The sequence below is a fragment of the Castor canadensis genome, chromosome X (assembly GCF_047511655.1).
Source record: "Castor canadensis chromosome X, mCasCan1.hap1v2, whole genome shotgun sequence".
NCBI lineage: Eukaryota > Metazoa > Chordata > Mammalia > Rodentia > Castoridae > Castor > Castor canadensis.
The window spans coordinates 38,479,765-38,483,682 of NC_133405.1; the positions used below are offsets into that span (position 1 = coordinate 38,479,765).

Consider the following 3,918-nt stretch of genomic DNA (forward strand, 5'->3'; position numbering starts at 1 on the left):
CATGAAGACCAGTGGAACAGAATAGAGGATCCGGATATGAAGCCACACAACTATAACCAACTTATCTTTGACAAAGATGCTAAAAACATACAATGGAGAAAAGACAGCCTCTTCAACAAAAACTGCTGGGAAAACTCGTTAGCGGTCTGCAAAAAACTGAAATTAGATCCATGTTTATTACCCTATACCAATATTAACTCAAAATGGATCAAGGATCTTAATATCAGACACCAAACTCTAAAGTTGCTACAGGAAAGAGTAGGAAATACTTTGGAACTAATAGGTATAGGCAAAGACTTTCTCAATGGAACCCCAGCAGCTCAGCAACTAAGTGATAGCATAGATAAATGGGACTTCATAAAACTAAAAAGCTTCTGCTCAACAAAAGAAATGGTCTCTAAACTGAAGAGACCACCCACTGAGTGGGAGAAAATATTTGCCAGCTACACATTAGACAAAGGACTGATAACCAGAATATATAGGAAACTCAAGAAACTAAATTCTCCCAAAATTAATGAACCAATAAAAAAATGGGCAAGTGAAGTAAACAGAACTTTCTCAAAAGAAGAAATTCAAATGGCCAAAAAGCACATGAAAAAATGCTCACCATCTCTGGCAATAAAGGAAATGCAAATTAAAACCACACTAAGATTCCACCTCATCCCTGTTAGAATAGCCATCATTAGCAACACCACTAGCAACAGGTGTTGGAGAGGATGCGGGGGAAAAAGGAACCCTCTTACACTGCTGGTGGGAATGTAAACTAGTACAACCACCCTGTAAAAAAATTTGGAGGCTTCTTAAAAATCTAAACATAGATCTACCATATAATCCAGCAATACCACTCTTGGGGATATACCCAAAAGAATGTGACACTGGTTACTCCAGAGGCACCTGCACACCGTGTTTATTGCAGCACTATTCACAACAGCCAAGTTATGGAAACTTGGCTAAGATGCTTTATACACAATGAAACTTTATGCAGCAGCCATGAAGAAGAATGAAATGCTATCATTCACAGGTAAATGGATGGAATTGCAGCACATCTTCTGAGTGAGGTTAGCCTGGCCCAAAAGATCAAAAATCGTATGTTCTCCCTCATATGCAGACATTAGATCAAGAGCAAACACAACAAGGGGATTGGACTTTGATCACATGATAAAGCAACAGCACACTAGGGAGATATGAGGATAGGTAAGACACCCAAAAAACTAAATAGCATTTGTTGCCCTCAACACAGAGAAACTAATGCAGTTACTTTAAAGTGACAGAGGCCAATAGGAGAAGGGAACCAGGAACTGGAGAAAAGGTTAGTTTGAGAAAAATTAATTTAGACGGTAACACATATGCACAGGAAATCAATGCGAGTCATCTCCCTGTATAGCTTCCTATCTCAACTAGCAAAAACCCTTGGTCCTTCTTATTATTGCTTATACTCTCTCCTCAACAAAATTAGAGATAAGGGGGGGTTGGGGGTGGGGGAGGGATGGGGGGAGAAATGACCCAAGCATTGTATGCACATATGAATTTAAAAAAGACATATTCATTGACTTAAGACATATACTACAGAAAAGTGTTGAATAAATGTTAGCTATCCATATTTAAAAAAAGAATTAAAAAAGACATAAAATGAGTAAAAGAAAACTTCAGTAGATAATTTCCATCTGTATGTTTGGATCACTAACATCACAGTGATGCCATTGACTTATAATCAGTGACTTGAACTTGCTTTCTGCCCCTCACAAAGGACACACCAATAACCACTTTCACTTAGCTGCTTCCTTTTGTATTAATTTACTCTATGGTTAGGCTTCTAATTACTTTTCCAATTTCTTGACATAAAGTAATCCCGTAAGCTATAATACACTAATTAAGAATTTTCATTAAGTTTTGACATTAATTTACCCAAAATATCTTTGTGAATTGTTTTCCTTTCTTTAAATTTTTTTTCAGTATTACAGTTTCCTTATGCAATCCGGGGTACATAGACAAAGGGGTACACAATTCCTATTTTAAAAAGTTTGCTGAACGTTATTCTTGCATCACACTTACCAAAAGATAAAGTTAATTTTCCCTGAAGACACCTTTCATATCATATGATCTGTAATGTTTTTGTAATAAAAATACAATTAAATATGAAATCAGTAAAATGCAGCATATAAAACTTCATGCTGAGCAAAAGTAAGCCCCCAAAAATGTTACCACATATCCATAGAACAGTTCCATGGCACATGTGTCCTATGTAAATCATATTTGAATGCACTTTTTAGAACCATATTTAAATATATTTTGCGACTGTTAACTGTAGACGTCCTATTTCTCTTCCACCCCATGATTTGATGCTTGGATTAGGTTGGCAACTTATGCAAGGATCCACAGAATGCAGCTAAAAAAAAGAACACCAGTTATTTCTCAAGGTTTGAGAAAGCTGGTCCACGTTTTGTGTAGTTTCCTGAGATTTCTGCTCCACTGAAGTCAAAACCAGTATTTTCTTTCTGGAATCTCTCTAATGTTAGCTTTCTCTGCATTTGGTCCTGTACCCAAGGGTCAGCTGCATATTCAGATTCTAGAAGGAAAGTCCAGAAATTTGCTGCATCTCTCTTTGTCTTTGTAAGAGCAATGCGGACCATTTTCCTATCTTCTAAAGTCCACGTTCCCTCATCAGCTATTGTAGAATCAAAGAGTTTGCCCTTCAGGATCTCGCGGCTGCCCATGGCCAGCGCAATTTATCGGCTCTGCAATCCGCACTGGGTACCCTGGGTGAAGTGTGCCTGGCGGCACTTGAACTTCAATGAACACCTCCTCCAAGGTCTGGTACCACTGGTCCCCCAGTGTGCCACACAGAACCACCCCACTGTGCTCCTCAAACGGGGCTGACATGCTACAGGCACCTCCCAGGTCATACATTTTCATTTTTTTAATGAAGAAAAGAAATATGACCTAATAATTTTAACTCACATATGACTAATTTTGAATATCATGTCTGAAGCAAAATATGATAATTTATATGCAGTAACTTAGGGTTTATGGTGTCACATATCAATGTCCTATGTTATATTTCACATAGAAGTCCATAAATAACCATTTATTTATTTCACCCTGGAAAATGTGGTGAAATTCTAAATGTAAGAAAGCTTTAGTTAAAAAGTATAAAGCAACTAAAAATAGAATAAACCTACAATGCCCTCTGTTGATGAAGTATATGACTAGAAAATATGTGAATGAAGTATATGACTAGAAAATATGTGATCAGAACATTTCAACATAAATTTGTTAGTACATTTTATTTCAATTTAAATAAGTTTTTCCGAACTGTGTCCTAATTTAGTTTCATCAGATAAACTTATTATGTTCCAAAAAGAATTAACCTAGAAGGTAACACACACGCACAGGAAATTAATGTGTCAACTCCCTGTATAGCTATCCTTATCTCAACCAGCAAAAACCCTTGTTCCTTCCTATTATGGCTTATACTCTCTCTACAACAAAATTAGAAATAAGGGCAAAATAGTTTCTGCTGGGTATTGAGGGGGTGGGGAGGAGAGGGAGGGGGCAGAGTGGGTGGTAAGGGAGGGGGTGGGGGCAGGGGGGAGAAATGACCCAAACCTTGTATGCACATATGAATAATAAAATTAAAAAAAAGTTATTATGTTCTATTTTCCTATCAGTCTATATAAAGTTATATAAGTTAATTAATGGCACCCTCTCTTGGAATCCCCCCTCAACTCTGGAGGCTCTACTCTCCCAATTTACTCTTTTCTATCTCAATAAACTCTCCATTTTAGATTTTTAAAAATAAGTTAAGCATAAAAATATAAATGGTTAATTCAGTATGTGAATATATATATATCATTGCATATCCTTGAGTACTCATAATCTAGTCTGGCCTTGTTCTGGAGAAAACAGTAAGGAGGAAAA

General features: G+C 36.9%; 1 pseudogene; it reads right to left on the reverse strand.

Moving 5' to 3' along the window:
• Positions 1–2,405: 2,405 nt before the first annotated feature.
• On the reverse strand, positions 2,406–2,880 carry LOC109675115 (nudC domain-containing protein 2 pseudogene; annotated as a pseudogene).
• Between the last annotated feature and the right edge of the window lie 1,038 nt (positions 2,881–3,918).